General features: G+C 37.3%; 1 protein-coding gene across 10 annotated transcripts in view; it reads left to right on the top strand.

The window, feature by feature from the left end:
* The window catches only part of CDH12 (cadherin 12), a 573,314-nt gene that overhangs the window by 242,274 nt on the left and 313,189 nt on the right, over nt 1-17,851 (top strand). Inside the window, exon 1 of one of the 10 annotated variants that reach the window (XM_080580159.1) lies at nt 11,211-11,356. The exons of 8 other annotated variants lie outside the window; for them this stretch is intronic. The gene's annotated coding sequence lies outside the window, so the exon portion shown is untranslated. Of the gene's footprint in view, nt 1-11,210; nt 11,357-17,851 lie in introns of those variants that run through there. One more of the 10 variants, XM_080580165.1, reaches the window with a different exon arrangement.

Here is a 17,851-nt window from a genome sequence, read left to right as displayed (position 1 = left end):
CCCATTCCCCCTCATCCTGTCACCAGGCAAGTGGGAGAACAGACCAACCCCCACCTCTTTACAGCCTCCTTTAAGGTAACTGTAGAGAGCGATAAGGTCGCCCCTGAGCCTCCTCTTCTCCAGGCTGAACAACCCCAGCTCCCTCAGCCGCTCCTCGTAAGACTTGTTCTCCAGACCCCTCACCAGCTTGGTCGCCCTTCTCTGGACTCGCTCGAGCACGTCCATGTCCTTCCTGTAGCGAGGGGCCCAAAACTGAACACAGTACTCAAGGTGCGGCCTCACCAGAGCCGAGTACAGGGGCACAATCACTTCCCTAGACCTGCTGGCCACACTGCTTCTTATGCAAGCTAGGATGCTGTTGGCCTTCTTGGCCACCTGGACACACTGCTGGCTCATATTCAGCCGACTATCAACCAATACTCCCAGGTCCTTCTCGGCCAGGCAGCTTTCCAGCCACTCATCTCCCAGCCTGTAGCTCTGCTTGGGGTTGTTGCGTCCCAGGTGCAGGACCCGGCACTTGGCCTTGTTGAACTTCATACAGCTGACCTCAGCCCATCGCTCCAGCCTATCTAGATCCTCCTGCAGAGCCTTCCTGCCCTCGAGCAGATCGACACACGCACTTAGCTTGGTGTCATCTGCAAACTTACTGAGGGTGCACTGGACGCCCTCATCCAGATCATCGATAAAGATATTAAAGAGGACCGGCCCCAGTACCGAGCCCTCGGGTACACCACTAGTGACCGGCCTCCAACCAGATTTGACTCCATTCACCACAACTCTCTGGGCCCGGCTATCCAGCCAGTTTCTAACCCAGCGAAGCGTACGCCAGTCCAAGCCCCGAGCAGCCAGTTTCTTGAGGAGAATGTTGTGGGGAACGGTGTCAAAAGCCTTACTGAGGTCAAGGTAAACCACATCCACAGCCTTTCCCTCATCCACCAAGCGCGTCACTTTGTCATAGAAGGAGATCAGGTTCGTCAAGCAGGACCTGCCTTTCATAAACCCATGCTGACTGGGCGTGATCGCCTGGTTGCCCTGCAAGTGCCGCATGATGACACTCAAGATAATCTGCTCCATGAGCTTTCCTGGCACTGAGGTCAAACTGACAGGCCTATAGTTCCCCGGGTCTGCCCTCCGGCCCTTCTTATAGATGGGCGTCACATTGGCTAGCCGCCAGTCAACCGGGACCTCCCCCGATAGCCAGGACTGCCGATAAATGATGGAAAGCGGCTCGGCCAGCTCCTCCGCCAGTTCTTTCAGTACCCTCGGGTGCATCCCATCCGGCCCCATCGACTTGCGCACATCCAAGCTCCGTAGCAGGTCGCCAACCATTTCCTCATGGATAGCGAAGGCCACATCCTGCTCCCCATCCCCTTCCACCAGCTCAAGGCACTGGGTATCCAGAGAACAACCGGTATTGCCGCTAAAGACTGAGGCAAAGGCGGCATTAAGCACCTCAGCCTTTTCCTCATCCTCAGTAACTAGGTTTCCCCTCGCATCCAGTAAAGGATGGAGATTCTCCTTAGTCCTCCGTTTCGTGTTGATATATTTGTAAAAGGATTTTTTGTTGTCTTTAACGGCAGTAGCCAGGTTGAGCTCCAGATGAGCTTTGGCCTTTCTAATTTTCTCCCTGCACAGCCTCGCTACATCCTTGTAGTCCTCCTCAGTGGCCCGCCCTTTTTTCCAAAGATTATAAACCCTCTTTTTTCTGCTAAGCACAAGCCGCAACTCTCTGTTGAGCCAGGCCGGTCTTCTTCCACGCCGGCTCGTCTTTGGACACGTGGGGACGGACCGCTCCTGTGCCATCACGATTTCCTTCTTGAGGAGCGCCCAGCCTTCCTGGACTCCTCTGCCCTTCAGAACCGCCTCCCAAGGGACTCGGCCAACCAGCATCCTGAGCAGCTCAAATACACATTAAAGTTTTGACTTCATATTGCATTAGTCAATTTTATGTAGCTGTAACACTGTTGAAACCAATGGTGTTATTGCCTCTGAGAGAGTGGAAGAACTCAGCAGTAACTCAGATTCCTAGTTTTAGCAGTTTTACTCCAAACTTTTGTCCAGCATGAACTGTGTGTGGTAGGAGTATAAATGAAGAACAGTCCACCGATGTACAGCAAGGATAGATGTGGTTGGAGCCACCTCCCTCATTTTGCATTCTAATAATAAGATTGATGGCTTTTTTCCAATTTAAATGAGCACAGTCACAATTAGTCTTTATTATCCAGAGAAAAAAACAAATGGTGAATCATAGCTTCATATCCTAGAGTGTTTGTTATATAATACCTATTGAATTTCATTTGCATGCTTTATGCATATATTTATTATGCTGAAAGCTGATTACCCAATTTCTTCTAAAGTCTTTCAAGGCACTGTGCCAGCCCTTCCTAAAGTTTGCAAGCATATTGTTTTTGACAGTCAGGAGAGTTTGAGATTTTTGTATTAATTACTCTGTTTACATAAAAATGAGGTTTATGTCATTTGTGTATTCCTATTATACGTATTTTAGAAATTACAGAGTAATTACAGCAATTGCTTAAGCTGCATGTGGTGTCTAATTTAATTTAATAAGATGCAGCTACATCATTTCTCACATATCATAAAACTGGATGTGTGAGACAGTGAAGTCATAATGAACTGTTACAACAGTATATATAGAGTTCTAAAAATAATGTTCATTCACTTAATTATTTCTATAGTTAAGAAATATAGTTATGTTTGCCTCCATACATGATGTGTGAAGTATGTAAATGGTTGCTGCTTCTTTCTTGCTTACTTTATACTGATAAACGCATGTCTCTTTTTCCTTCTGTGTAGGTCATAGCTCCTACCAGTTTTAGTCCGATAATATTAGCTGTAGTCTGTGGTCACACATTTTAGTAAGCTAGAAGGGATGGTCATTTATCAGACTTGACAAGTGGTGGCTGAATAATAACTTTCCTGTAAGGCAGACGCTTTCCTGAATGTTTAAGTGCTGATGGTTTGAACATTACAGCTCACCAAATTTTAATTGATTTGAGGTTCACTGATTCACTGACCTCAAAGTAAATGCCAGTACACAGTGTGTTTTTATATTCTTTTAGTTATCTATCCAAATAGATATATGTCCAGTCAACTATTTGATTCTCTAATGTCCTACAGGTACCCCAGAAATGTACATCCTGCTTAAGCATGTAAAATCATGCTCTGACTTGAGAAAGAGATACATGATCTGTACATCCAAGAGTACAGTTTTTAGCTGCGTGTGACATACATGAAGTGTAAATATTAATAGGGAGTAAAGTACTTTAAAAAGAAGTAACTCTTCTCAAAGCTTGATTACATGGGTTGGGAGTATAGGTTTTACACCTAAACAGCTGCAGAATAAGGATGAGATTATAGACTCAGGAGCCTGGTTGATCTAAGGCAGCCTGACTCTGTCTAATTATTGCCAGAATTTTGACCGACTGTCTGAGCAGTGCTGCCATTTTCCACTCATTCTTTATAGCCCTAGTTCAGGAGTTTGTGAAGAGGTCACTGCAAATTGCAGCAATGTCCTTCAGTCCCTGCACCAAGAGGTTTTGTTTCTGATTCTTCTTTTCGAAGTTTTCTGGTTTTGTTCTTTTTTAACACACAAAAGTCCCCCAGATATTTTATTTTATCAGCTCCCTGGGTTTTATCTCATATTATCTTCAGGACACGTACACATTCCTTCCTTTTCCTTCATTTCGAGAAAAAAATGAGCGTAAGAGCTGCTCTGTGCTTTGTGGCCAATGGGAAGCATTGTAGTGACAACAACTTCCAGGTAACAAAGAGTGTGAGCAAAAAAGACAGCTTGTTTCATGTTTGGGTGCAATCAGTAAAAATGCTGTAGTGTCTTTAACACCATCAATGAAGGATGAAAAAATGTACAAAATTAATTACTGACTTTTAGGTAAAATTTCAACAGTTTCCTTGTATGCCATCACATATGACTGGAAAAGGCATTTACTGAAGAATTTTCTATTTCGATAGGAGTCATCTGTAATGGGTTTTCTGGAGATTTCTAGAACTTTTTTCCCTGTGAGACACCTCAGAGATTAACCAAACAGGACAAAATCAGTATGGTCTTTTGGCCAATAAATTACGGGACTATATATAGACTGTCATTTATTTTATCTGAGCTGTCAGGAGACTGAGTTGTTAAGAATAAACCAGATAATGGAAGCATGAAGAAATAGTTTCACTTTTGCTTTGTAGAAGCTAGAAATTGGTAGAAGAGACAGATTCAAAAAAAAAAAAAAAGATAATTATGAATTATATATAATATATGCATTATTATTATAATTATGCATTATAAAGTTTTTCATAGCTACTTTCTAAAAAACACTGCAATCTTTTTATGCTCTCCAGATATTCAAAGGATAGGATATGTGTAAAGGTCAATAAGTTATGCCGAGCATTCTAAAATTGTTAAGTAAAAAAGGGTGAGAAGCAAACTTTTTTCCAGCTACATAAAAACATTGCTTTACTTAGCAAAATTGCTTTAAGTATTTCTGTCTTCTCATGTTAATCACTCTGCTTAATATGTTGATGTTGGCATTCAAGACATTTATCATTAATGGAACGGAAAAAGAAAACACAACTATAGAAAAAAGAATAAGCAAGCTGCAATAAGAAGTTTGATACATCTCTGCAAGTTGAAATATATGCATTTAAATACCAGAAAAGGCCCCTCATATTTTTCCTTTCATGTATTTTGTCTTAAATTTTCGTGTTCAAAAGCAGAATACTGAATGTGAGCGTGCTGATTTAAACATAGTGTGCTAAAATACACACAGCCCAGGAGTGATCCTCATGATATACTAGAGAAGGGCTTAGAACAAGAGCAATTTCAGCAGCCCCTGTCTTCCAGCAAGTTGCTCAGGGTTGAGTTGAATCTTTGTAAAGTGAAGATGGCTCACAACTGGAAACTGAGGTACTATAGTTTTTGCTGCAGTTTTTACCACAGTTTCTGGTAAATTCTTCTTTACCTTTAAATTCACTTTTTGCTTCAGACTCTAAAATGACATGGAGGCTGGATGTGCTACACAATTGTTTCATATATCTGTTCTGTACTATTGCATACTGTATTTTAAGCTTATGCAAGGCATTTTCCACAATAACACAGATGTGGGTTGGTGATGAGTTTATGCATGCATATTACTAACCTAGCCAGGATCTTCTATTAATATATTAATATGTTAACTTGTAGGTATTTGATTCTTCTTAGAACTTGTATATGTCTGTCTGTGCGCATATATATATATATATACACTCACAACATGTTCATGTTTTTCATATATATACAAACATACAATATACATAGATAATACCTATTTTTCATTAGTGTGGAGATGCATTGTTATTCTTAAGTGGGACAGATCATAATTTCCTCACTCAGGCAAAGTTTTACTGAGTGAGGTCTGACTTACTGAGCCGTTATTCTGAAGATTGTCATATGTATTTAGATGATTATTACAGTACTTTCTTCAGTTTCTTTAAAAAAAATAAAGAGCCAGTGACCCAGTGATGGAATGAGACAAATGCTAAGTTGCTGTCCAAGTTTTATTCCTTTTTATATATTTGAAATTACTGTCTTTAGTCCTAGAGAAAACAGATTGTCTAAGTTAGTTTCATATGCTAGAAGTTCATAAAAGGAATCATTAACACTTTATTTTGAGAAAGATGATGACACCAAATTCAGATTTTTTTCAACAGTTATCCTGCTATATTATTCAAGTTGATTTAATGAGCTGCAACACTATGTTTCTTGCCAAGACTTGAGTTCAGATTCTGTTTTATCTTTGAGAGTTGGTAATTTGTATAAGAAATAAAGCACTGTAAATAAATTTTATACTCCTGCTTTTCTTTTTGTTGATAATGATATCAAATATGGCACTGAGAGGAATGCAAGGTCAAGTCTTAGCAGCGTGGGTGAAACACAAACCAACTAGCTTCCCTTTTCGTGACTTTTCAAAAGCTGCTGGATTTCCTTCAGTTTTCGTGTGCTTATATTCTATAAATCAAATATTGAGTTGTATGGAAAAAAGAAAAGAGAGAGAGATAAATTAGTCTTCTCTCCTAAAACGAAGTTTGAAGGTTAAGCTTTCTTTTCTTCTAAACTACAACTAGTCCAAAAATCTGTCCTTCAGGAATTCAGAAAAAAAAAAAAATATGTATATATATATATAAATGTATATATATATATATATATAATCATTACAATTTAATGCAGATAAAACTTACCAAAGTTTTATCATAGAACTATAGTATCATTTAGGTTGGAAAAGACCACTAAGATCATCTAGTCCAACCTTTATGTGTTATGATGACTCCTAGCATTTCTTCCTCCATGACTAAATCTTATTCCTTCGACTAACCATATGTCATATGGGATTTATAAGGAAGCATTGAGGACTCCTCTCTTCAGGCTGTGAAATGCCTCAGAAAGTCTATGCACATTCTTACATGCACTTCTGTTCTACCCCGACTTTCTAGACCCAGTAGGATAAGGAGATCCTTACTGCACAACTGTTTAATTCACTATTTAATTCTGAACCCTTCTGAGGGTGTCTTTATTCATTTGCAGACCTCACATACATAGCCTGAGTCCTTCTTCTGCTCTATTCCTCTCACAGTGTGTCTTTTAGCAGAAAGGGGCTACACCGTTCTGTTCCTTGACAATGCTAAGATTTTTCACGAGAAAACTGGCTGCATTAGCTCTTCAGTGTTTTCAAAGACTAGGAGATCAGTGCAATAAGGGCATGATTTATTGTGTCTGATGGTTTTAGCTTTATCCTAAGATCTCACTAAACTGGTTAGACTGTTCAGTTAGGCTGAAATGCCTTTTTTGACTCTCTGTTTGGAGACCAGATATTACTATGGAACCATGCATGGTCTAGAAACAGTTGTGCTGCTTATCAAGTAAACTGCATGATAATATAGGCAGAAAAAAAAAAAAACATGCTGTATGTTTAACATATTTGAACACAGGATCAAAGTGATGTTCTAAAACTATGATTTTTGACACAAAGCCTCTATGATTAGATAATTAGGTTCCCTCTTGTAACCTAATTTACCCTGTGCTGTTTGATAGTGAAAAGAGGAAGGCCTCAGGGAGCCTTGAGAAGTTTCCCTAGGAGTTCTTTTATTTGCATCCAGCCTAATTCCCTGCTACAAATCAGAAATTGCCTGCAGATCCAGCAATAGAAAGCTGGAGAAAGGGATCAATATCCAGTCACACCACCAACTGGCAAGAGATCCTTCCTGGGCTACCCATGAGGGAGATCATTTGGTCTTCACAAGAAAAGAATTCTAGTGATATTACAAAAGTACAGGAGGTAGAGCAGGAGCTGAATTTGCTAGATGTATAACATATCCCAGAACAATTAGGTTCCCAAATTCGATTGCTACTCCCTCCATGTCAAGCGAGTAGTGTAAATAAGCCAATACAGGGACAAACCAACCCTTTGATTTATGTTAAGTACTGGAATTATGTCCTCCATTACACAGATATAATTTCCATTGATTCCACTCTGAACTGGAAGTTAGCATCAAACTTGCTGTCTTTGATATAGAAAGTGGCCCTACATCATGCTACCAAGAAAAGGTACAATTTTTACTTTTTAATTAGCTACTGAGTTTTGTTAGATGTTCCAACTTGTTAGACTTTGCACTGCGGGGGGAACTTAGCTTGTGGTAGGCCTAACCTCGTGTTAAGAAAATATTAGCTGAACTTCACTCAGGTAGAATTCTTTGCTGTCCACCTTTTTAAAGTTGAACCCCCAGTTACTCTAAACCTTGAACAGAGCCATCCTAATCCTTAATTATATAAATAGACTTGCAGTTTTAGAATTTAAAATCCCACTTAGCAAGGTGGGAATTAATGCTGACAAAATGAAGAAGCAGCTGCAAATAACCAAGGTATAATAGGTAAATGTAATAGATTAAAAATAAAAATCAAGAAGTGACTAAGAAAGTCACTTCTTATTCAGGCAAAAGTCTGGAAAGAGTGAAAATCCTATTTTGAAAAGAAGAATAGAAGTAGCCTCCAGGTCTAGGATGAAATAGTTACACTGATGATACTCCTTTTAGGCAGCAACTTGCTTATTATCTAGTTAGCTGAATACTACATTGAGTGTCAGCATCTTCAGCTGAGATGACAGCTTGACTTTTGGTGGGTAGACATTTTATATTTCTACCACAAAATTTTTTCTCACTGTTAAGCTACACCCCCAGAGAGAAATATTTGAGAAGCAAGAAACAATACAAAAAGATTTTTTGACTGTAGAGGTTAGTTTTTTGTTTTCTTTTGTTTTGTTTTGTTTTATATTCTCAAGAAGATGCTAGACAGATGCCTATGCTTGCAAAAATAATTACTGATTGGTAGAAAACATATTTTTCTCATCTCTTTGTGTGCAGTCTTTTTTTTTTTTTTTTTTTTTTGAGGTGCTCTGTATCTCAGAGAAACATGACACTTATGAAGGGTATGGCAAGGTCAAGCATGGGCATTAAAGTCCACAGTTGTCACAAGTTAGTAGATCAGAAGAGCTAAAATTAATGCCATACAACATTGATTGTAAAAAATTCACTCCCTATTCCAAAATTAAGAATCAGTCTTGCTTATTCCACTGTGTTTCTATGGATTGGCAGGGGCAGTAAAAGCTTGGAGCTTAGCTTGTCTATTTGTCAATTTTCTATTGTGGATATACAGGAAAAATTGAACTGTAACTACCATGAAAAATCTGTATTAATTGTCAGTAGTTTCCAGAGAACATATACAGGGTTGGTTCTCTGGTGTGTACTAGATATTTACATTGATTAATCCCGTGGCGTTTTTCTTTTTATTTCATACACTTGCATTATTCTTTCTGTTTATAAATCTATTTTTTTTAATGTTTTCTTTTCTATATCCTCTTTATTTTTATGGTAGAAGAGCTGGTAGCATTTTAATGTATCAAAATAAATAATTACAAGAAATGTAATTGTAAATAATTTTCTTTTTGTTTTATTATTACTGTTTATCTGGAGAGACTAGAAGAAATAGCATTATTCCACATAAATATAAAGGAGCTAATAAATATACACCATTTAATGCAGCACTTGGTGGTTCAGGACAAGCAGCTAAAAAGCAACAGGCACATGACTGCAACAGGTACATGACTGCAACTTCATGTCAGAATTAGGTCAGGAGATTGGAAAGCAGAGTTTCCAGCTTCTGATTCTTGTCTTTCTAAGAGATACTAGACAAATCTCTTTAACCTGCAGATTTAAGCAAGTTTACAGACTCTGTTAATGTATGTTATCAAAGTGATACATGGTAGATTGCTGACTACTGCAAGCTCAAAATCATTATTTGAGATCTTAACATGAAAAGTCTTTCCCTGCCCCCCCCAAGTTCAGGAAGAGAATCATTCCTGCTCACAGAAATGGTTAGTGATTATTGTGCTGTTTCTTCTGTGCCTTAAAGAGATCCGGTTATCATGAAAACTTACCCTTTCTACAAGTCTAACTTTGTATGAGTTTAGCACACAGCCCTGGCTCAATGAGGGTACGTTGGTCTAATGGGCAGCTACAGCACTTTTTGTCCTCTATGCTTCTTCCTTTCACACAGTGTAAAACTAAGGGTATTCTGTTTGCATGTTGATGGATGGGTCATCTGCCCTGGTTTGGATTAGGCCTGTAGGTTGGCAGGCACAATTTTGGAGGCCAAACCAGCTTTGTCATAACAAATCAGCTATTAAAAGCATGAAAGCTGGCCTGAAAGTAAATGTCTTTGTTGGAAGACAGCAGTGAAAACACATGCATATTGCAGTGTGTTTCTTTTGCCTAAATTGTAATTCATGAAGTACTCTTTGACCTCTTCTGTTAGTTCAGTTGGGTGTAATGGCCACTTTCTTTTCTTTACTACATTCAACAATAAGGTAATCTGCAAAGAGCGGGAAGGAGAGTATTGTAATTCCCATTCCTAGCACTGGACTCAGATGAATGAAAAGGGACACAGATTTTACAGGTTCTGACAAGGAAGGAACTTTGCTCTGTCCTTGCCAGTAGTTAGGTATAAGTCTGCTCTTACCTTCACTGCCTTTCATTGCTATGTGATGATAATGATAATAGCTAAAAAATAATAAAAATATTTACAGTGATAGTTTACATGCTTAATCTCCTCTCCCCTCCTCTCCTCTCCTCTCCTCTCCTCTCCTCTCCTCTCCTCTCCTCTCCTCTCCTCTCCTCTCCTCTCCTCTCCTCTCCTCTCCTCTCCTCTCCTCTCCTCTTGTGGGAATCGTGAAAAGCTGTAGCTCTTGCAGGAATAAATGGAACTCCAAAAATCTGTCTGCAGGATGTAGCCTTTTGGAGTTAATGTGGATGGTCAGGTTGCATCAGATGAGCTATCGTCATGTTGTATGTATTCAAAACAGTGAAGGCAACTTTTACTGTATCTGGTAGTTAATCTTTGGAGGAAAAAAAAAAAAAAAGAAACATAACAGAGCATTTAACAAAATGGTATTAGCTTTAATTCTGAAGTCTTTGTTTAGCAACTTGGAATTTACTGAAAGTTTACTTGGAATTTTTCCCAAGTAAAAAATAGAGGCCAGAAACTCACCTGGTATAAACTGGCATAGCTCTACTAAAGTCAAACATTCAGTGTTTGAAGCAGTTGAGGAGACGATTCTTTCTTTCATAATGAAGGCTGGTTGTTATTCTTACCCCTTCTCTTTATTTTTATTTTTTAGTCTTCAAAGCATTGTGAAACATTAATTAAAGATTCTCCTCTAGGTTAGGAGAAGTATGCAGATACATCACCCTGTGTATCAGAACCGGAATGCCTAACTCATTACCTAAAGTATTTGGCTGTCAAAGGGGAGAGAGGGCTGCAATTTTCTGTGCAGATGGCAGAAGTATGTACAGAGCAGTGTAGTGTATCTATTAATCTCATCTAAAGAAACAGACAGTGAAGAGGTTCTGTTCAGTGACAGCCTAACCATTAACAGCATCCCAAACATGATTTTATTTCTTCACTTTTTTGGGTTGAAAACACTGTAGCTAAGATTTATTATGTCATTGTCGTCTCTGCCTTTCCTCTGTCTCATCTGTATTCTTTACAGAGCCTATAAACATGGGCTGTCAGCAAGCTAAACCTGTCAGATTTCCACTTCCCCCCCCCTCCGTCTGCTACTATGCTGCCCGAGAAAGAACCCTGCACGCTGCACCCTCACTATGATTCTCATCATCACATCTCATTCATCACTCTGACTCCAAACTCTGCTCAACACATTAGAAAAAAGGTCAGGGATATGAAAGGAAAAGAGAAATAAACAACTACCCAGCGGAAGCGGTTGAGCTACAGGAGACGTGGGAGGTAAGATCGGAGCCAATTTCTCTGCCAGCAGCTGTACTGGGCATAAAGTACTTGCTATACAAGTTCTAAGTGTTTTAAGCTGGAGGGTTGTGTAGGGGTTTCCTGGTTTATTTCCCAGCACAGAAGCAGAGTGAAAGGGTAGAAAACCTTAGTTAAAGACAGAAAGGTTATAAAACTTTTTATAACTAGAGTAAAGACGACAGACTGGTTGCTGAGTGACTAGCAACCTGATAGCATGTAAGATTAGGACTCGAGAGTTCAATAAACATCTTTGCAGTGATGAAGGAACAAGTCCTATGTTTACTTTATGAGCCAAACTTTAAGAGGCTTTTGATTGGAGATGGGGGGGAGGGGGAATTTTGTATGGAGAAAAAAGAAGTGGTTTTATATAAAGCAGTAATATTCCTTTAAGTGTGATCTGTTTTTTCCTACGTGCTGCTGCACTGTCAGTGTAGTTAGGTAGAATTTATCTAAAAAATGATTCTGGCTTAGTTATATCCCTTCTCTTCATTTTCCTCACTAATGTTTTGGCTATTTATCACTGAGCAGGTTTGTTTTCTTGATCAAGAATTATGGTTTTTGCTTTTATGTCATTTTCTTCAAGCTCTTGGCACTTTTCACCATAAATAGAAAATAACTGTTAACTCTTTCCTTATTTGGATTTTGAAAATCTACATTTAAAATACTGATGCATTAGCATGCCAGTAATTTTCTTGTCTCAGCAAATAAGGGAAACAAGGGGGAAACTGCTGAGCTTAAAGTAGATAACTTGCAAAACTCCATTCAGAAGACTATGATACAAAGAAATTAGCTTGTGCAACCATAATGTGTGTAATATGTTGTTTGTTTGTTTGTTTGTTTTCCACAAATGGTACTCAGTTTATGAGGATTTTAGTTTACATTTTTATTTGTGTGCAGTAACTGTTTAAGAATTGGATATGACCTCTGATTATAACATTTAGCTCAGAAAGCATGATGACTTTGGTCAAATAGTTGAGAATATAAATATCTTTATTGACTAGTAATTTTGTTTTTTAAAAAATAATTCTGGTTGTGCTTTATGTGAGCACAGATAATTCATGTCCTAACATTTTCAAATACGTGTTGTGTCCAGCTCATGCTAAAAGCTAGTTTTTTCTGCTTTATGAGCTATTTAAGCTAAATAGAGAAGGCAAGTAAACTGATTGATACTTTTCATTACACAAAAATGTAAGAGGCCTCTTATGAGATTACCAGGCAAAGGATAAAATCAAAAGCATAGAGGGATTTAGGAAGAAAAAGGTAAATTCATGGAGAATTGTTCCCATGATGTCCATTAAATGCAAGACTTTGGATGGAGCCTCCACGTCTGATAATGCCTGTACTATTGAAAGGTGAGAAGCAATACTATTGAAAATAGTATGATCTATTGAAATAGATCAACATTACTGATCTACATTGTTGATCTATTTCCCATTCTTTACTAAGTATTTGTTATCTTGCCTAAGTTGAAGAGAAGATTCTAGAGTTCTTGGTCCAAAACTCTCTAGAACATCTTACAGAAGCCACTTGTGGGAAGAATATAGCACAGTTTGGGGAGAAGCTTGTTACAACTTGGGAAAGGAACTTTTGCATATAAAAACAAAACAGAGGACTGCTATATCCATCTACTTCTGTGCAAGTGTTTGTGTTTTCCTCAGTAAATGGCACTGCTCTCAGTGCCATTAAGGAGCTCTACCCTTCCCTGTTCATCATACTCATGGAATGATAACATGGGAATGCATCACTTTTGAACATACTGAATATCCTAGCCTTAGGAGGTAGGGAAAGTTAGCACCGCTGCACCAGGCAGCCATAATAATGCATTAAGTGCATTTATCTGTATGATAAACCAGTGGGGAGTAAAGAGACAAGCTGAAGAAAGTGAAAAGCTGAGCCCATGGAGTTAGGATATTCAGACAACAGACAGTTCAAAGTCAAGCTGAGACTAGATAAATTCTAGATTAATGTGAGCCGTGGGGAGTAAAATAAATAGTGAAGAGTAAGAACCAGGAATGAAAGCACATTAGAAAAGAGAAACACATTTCAGTTCCTACAACCTACTGTATGCTGTCAAGAATAAATGCAGCATTGTGATACAGCAGAGCTCAGTACTGACATGACTCTTCTGGCCGTAATTTAAAATGACTCATACTTCAAAATAAGGAAACAAAGCATGCTAGAAATTTCAAACTTGTGAAGAAGGAGGTTTGAAAGACATATTGCATTGTACCTATAAAGAGAAATGCAGCTGCAAAACAATTAGGAAATAAATGTGAGTGACTCTTCGTGAAGTACATTTCACCGTAGCAATAGCTATGACAGTAGGAAAAGGACACTACTACTAGTCAAGGAAAAAAAAAATTAGGGGAAGATCCGAATCGTAAAGTAAAGCATGAAAAGACAATGGGATTGTTTTAGAAAATAAGAAAGAAATTGAAATCTTTAAAGGGTTTAATTTTAAAAACAATATAAATAGTGTTGTTATCAACCATATCACTGCAAATATATAGTAGTTTTGGCTGAGAAAAAGAGGAAGAAGAAAAGTCCAGAACCCAGTACTTTCCTCTTTACTGATATACTAGGAAGAAGAAAACTTGTAGCCAGTTTATCTGCTGGCATCAAATGAGATTCCCTCAGTTATCTTGATCGGTACCAGATGAGAATGTGGTACAAAGGGAAGATTACTTTGCACTGAGATATGAAGGGTTCTTTTATGTTTCTGTAACAGAGTAAACTAGTGTATTGAAGCTGACAGACTGAATCTGATAAATACTTCAAATTTAAAGTATTCCAAATTCATGTCTTGGAAAAGTAAATGTCTATGGAGCTTCTTCCTCTTGAATATGTAGTAGAGTCCACATTACAAAATACACTTCTGTCCACATAGCTACTGGCTGTTCGTGAGTAAATGTTGTTTAGAGGGCTGCATTAACCTGTGAAAAAATCATCTTTAACTGAAATATGAAAGGCAGCCATTTTAAAGTTACTCAGATGAACAAAGAAAAGATATTTGAAAGGTGTTCTCTTTCAAATGACTGACTCTTCTCATCAAGCAAAAATTTGTGAGCATTTGCCATCTAATAGATATCAATGTTATGTGACCTAATCTGCTTACTTTTAGTTTCTCACAACACCAAAACTAGACTTGAGTTTCTACATTTTAAATCAGATTCCTGTAGTGCAGATATATAGTATTCTTTTAATTCCTATACATTCTTTAAAAGGATTATTTTCAGTGCACAGACTTCACTATCCATGTTTGGCAGCTCAGCTGACTGAAATCAATAGAGTAAGATAAATTTGCAAAATGAACAAAATCATCCCTTTGTTACAGATCATTAAAATAAAAATCCACTGTTAAGATAGCTGAATACGGAATTTATGATAGACAGCTCTTGCATCTGTGCAAAAAGAGTCACAATTGCTTCATTCCACTAGTAGAGTTTAGGTTTGCATATTGGTTATGACTTTTTTAGCGTCTGGAGCACTCAGGTTAGTGTTGGCAACATAAAACCACTTTAACATGGTACCACTTTAACAATGACCCCTTTTCATCTTCTGGCAACAATTACCTCCCATTTGACATAATTTTCAAAACATGTTACTTGCTATACATAATTAGGAAAAATATTGAAATAGATTCAGATTTCTCTTCAGGAACAGTTAGTACTCTTATTTTTCATACAGGAACCTTCTGGGAGTTCTTGCTATTCTGCTCTTCTAAACTCTGTCGGTTTTATTAAGATCTCTTCAAAATTTGAATGAAAGGGGATCCAAACATTTGCATATATTGACAAAGCATTTATTTGAATCTAGATTAATAGTGCAGAGCCAGTCAAGTAGAGTCTTATATTTACCACTATTAGTTTATTCAATGCTATTTATAACATCATTTATTTGATAGCTATGGTGCTATTCCAACCACTAAGTATATCTGGATATTGAATTTTTTTTTTGCTTTCACTTTTCCCTACAAGATTGCCATGATTCAAAAAAGACTTCTGAGTTCTCTTGTATGTCTCTGCACATATTATCAGTGTGTGCATCCTTTGATTTTGCTGCTTCCCTAATTTTGTTTCTCCAGCTAAAAGCAAACCCAAACATTCCAACATTACCCCGTTTCCAAGATTACCCCGTTTCAAACTTGTTGCATGAATATGAAAGAAGGTATAATTTAGGAAAGAATGCATTCTTTTTTACACTTGTATTATTTTGATTTTAAAATGTAAATATTTGAAATTGTTTAGAGTCATTCATGGGTGTACTTTGTACAGGGCAGTATTTTGTTTCTACTTTCTTTCAAATGCTGTCATTTGAAGTTGTACAACAGTGCTGGTCATTTTATATTCTTGAAGTCGTAACCTGTAATATTTTTAAAGAAGCCCAGTGCTAGTTGTAGGTAAAGTCTTTAAAGTCACTCCAAAACTTACTACTTTTTAAAAACCTATAACATTACATCATATAAAATTCAGGAATTAATTGGAATTGCAAAATTTTACAGGGTAAAAAAAAAAAGAAAAGTTGAACATTTTTTCAAAAGTCCAGCCAGATCCTTTATGGTTAGTCTTACAAGAATGTTGTGAAGCAGTTGAAATGCAAACTACTCACTACATTATGCATTATATTCATTATTGGTACAGTAGTTAATATGTTCTTGGCATTCGTTTGCCCATTACAATAATGGGTTATAATGAGATCTTTTTTTAATGCACCAGGTGTAAAAAGTGTATTATTCAGGATTTCTCGGGCAACCACTGGAATCCAGTCAACACATTTGCTAACAACTGGAAATACTTGTCACCCTGCTGTGTAATTTGCAATAGTCTTATGCCAGATGGGAGACCTTCTATCAAGTGCGGTGGAGAAAATATATAATTAAGATGAACTTTTTAGTCCCCCAAGGAGAACATCCCACCTACTGTATGTCTTGGCTTGAAAATTTTAGCAGCAGATATCCTTAAGACAGAATGGTCATGGTCTCCAGAGGCAATTAGTGTCCCTCTCTTTTCCTTCATAAGGGCTTAAAACGTGCAGATGGTCACGTGTGTATGCCTAAGAATGGACAAAATATTCTTGTTAAGCTCACTCTGTTCAAATACAGCTAAATGTATCTCCTGTATTCCATAGGCAAGATGAGGAGGTGAAATAGATCTAATTTAGTCTGGTGGTCTACTGTAAATTAAGATTTCAAGAAGGAAGATTATCGTTTAAAAGAAAAAAAAAAGGCTCAAAGTAATACAACTTCTGTTTTAATTGGGCAGAAAAGGCATCTATTCCTGTTTTATTATGTTGATATGGCACTCATTAGCATGTCACATTTCATGAAATATTACACCAGTATTACCACTTCCATCTCCAATGCACATGTAGTGACAAAACTGTGTGACTGGGTGTAACACATTCTTCATGTTCCACAAATTTTCCAGATAGTAAATTCTTTGTTAAGCAACTTTTTGTTTAAGATACCCTCATTCCCTCAAGATTTAGCAGACATATAGTTACTGTGTATGACATAGGGACTTTAAAATGCAACAATTTTGAACATCGGCTTATTTAAAATATCTTTATTCCAACCTTTTAGTTTAAAAACTGTACCTCTTTTCTAAGTCTTGCTTTAATATTACTAACTGGTGCATTTTTCCTTTTTCTTTTGTGATACTGTTTCAGTCCTAGGTTAGCACACTAAATGTACTGGGAATAATAATAAAAATAGTTTTAAAATTATCTTGGAGTATTGCTTGTCCAGATAGATCCTGAAAAAAAAAAATAGATAAAAATGCAATCCATGTATGTCCAAAGTATGTTTCTTTGGTTTTATTCAGAGTGTTTCAGTAATGATAATTTCTCTCTGAAATTGCTTTTTACTGTCTTTTTACCTGGATATCTGAGGTAACTGGAATAAAAATGAGGTATGGTCAAATATTGCAACATCGGAGTAATTTCTGGTTCATTTTACTTAGTTTGTGAATTGACATTGATATAAAAACATCCCTCTTAAATGTGTTGGGCTTAAAATGTATAATATTTAAAACTTAAGCTTCTGTAACATATTAGAGCTACTTAAAGGACAGTGGTATAAGAGGCTAAAAGAAAATGAAAACATTGGACAAACAGATTCATTTTAGCTTGTTCTAGAGACATTGGGGGGGGGGATAGAAATAGGTGACATTCCTTTGAAATATTTAGGTAGAATTAAATATGCTGCATTTTTAAAGGAAAGAACTGCCACCATTGTTTTATTTTAAACTGTTTCTTTGGATGCAATAGGTGTTAGTAGTGGTTTGGACATGTCTATTTGAGGTGCTGACATGACTTGCAGAATCTTCTACCTGTGAATATATGAATGGTAAAAAGCCAGTTTGATTCCAGAGTCTAGATTAAGCTCCCACACATAGAAAAATTAATAAATAAAACCACTATTTCTTAATGTGAAAAAATTCTTACAAATATTAAAACAATAATAGGGTGGATTGT

The sequence above is a fragment of the Anser brachyrhynchus genome (assembly GCF_964034855.1).
Source record: "Anser brachyrhynchus genome assembly, chromosome: 2".
Classification (NCBI taxonomy): Eukaryota; Metazoa; Chordata; class Aves; order Anseriformes; family Anatidae; genus Anser; species Anser brachyrhynchus.
This window is presented reverse-complemented; position numbering and strand designations above follow the sequence as displayed.